Here is a 1389-nt window from a genome sequence, read left to right on the forward strand (position 1 = left end):
AAAAAAAAAAAAAAAAAACCAGAATCTCTTGAAAGACCTTCAGACCTACTTCCAAATTATCTAAATAATGGATTAGAATAGACTGGTGGCGTTTTCATTCTTTAGTATACCCTGGATCTTTCTACCAATAAACCTATGTTGAGCGTAACATGGAGACTTGTACTCATGGGATTTTGGTTATGTTGCCTCCTCTTGCATTAATTTTGTAGAGGATTTCCCCTTGATTTGCATAAATTAATAGTATCATACTTATTTCAAAACCTTGAAAATTCCCTGAATTACTGGAAAGACATTCATTACTCCCAGTGTGACTCCAGTTAAGAGTCCCAGGAAGCCTGTGACCACTAGAATCTACATATAACCTGCATTAAGAACACTGACACCTACAATCCAACTTAAACTTGGCCAGTTTATAGGACTAAATGTTGCCTTTCAGTTTAACATCTCAGTAATTCATAATATAGCCAAAAGCACAAAAGCTTTTGAAAAACTAAGTTATTTGGAGTTTCACAAATTATAAATTTTGGAAAGGGAACAAAGTCACCCATGTTATTACTGAACTAAGCATTTAGAGGGTATAGCTATACAATTTCAACATCTACTTTACTATCATCATTTAACCATTCTGTTGTTAATAAGGAAAATCGGCTTAAGATTCAACTGACGTTAAAAGCTAGACAGAAAGCCTTTATGCAATTTATCAGCATTCAAGCTCACTTTAATGCTTGCAATATGAATAGACCCTTATAAAAAGCTTTCTGATCCCTCCTCCCACTCCCCAAAATTAAAGTAATGGAGAAAACAGTCAATTTCGTGTTTATGATTTTAAAAAAACAAACCATTAAGCCAAGTTTTACATGACATTATATATGTAAAATAAAGTACAATTTCCACTTATCAGTTTTCAAATATTTTTTATTGGAAGGCCATGCATTGCCTTCATTTATTGTATTTCAAATCACTGTACATTTACCTTTGTGAAAACACTGCCTGCACTTTCTAGTACAAAAAAACCCTAAAAATTGTTTCAGGAATGTAGAGAAATATCCAACTTAAATAGCGAAAAAGTGCACCATAGTTACTGCTGAACTGCAGTCATTTCTGCATTTCCCAGATTTCTTAAATAACTATCTTGTCTGATACACACAATATAAAGAGCAATTATGAAAACAGATATTTACATATACCTCTAAAGTCTTATTGAGAATATCCTGTTGGCATTGGATAACCAATCATAGGTGCAGTTGCAGTAGCAGGATAGGCATATGCCACCTGTTGTTTCATACCATTGTGCATATTTGGAACATTAGTTCCATATTGCTGAGTGCTATCATAACCATTCTGGTAAGTCCCTGTTGGATTACCAGTCCTAAAACTGGTCTGTATACC

The sequence above is a fragment of the Chrysochloris asiatica genome, unplaced genomic scaffold (assembly GCF_000296735.1).
Source record: "Chrysochloris asiatica unplaced genomic scaffold, ChrAsi1.0 scaffold00118, whole genome shotgun sequence".
Classification (NCBI taxonomy): Eukaryota; Metazoa; Chordata; class Mammalia; order Afrosoricida; family Chrysochloridae; genus Chrysochloris; species Chrysochloris asiatica.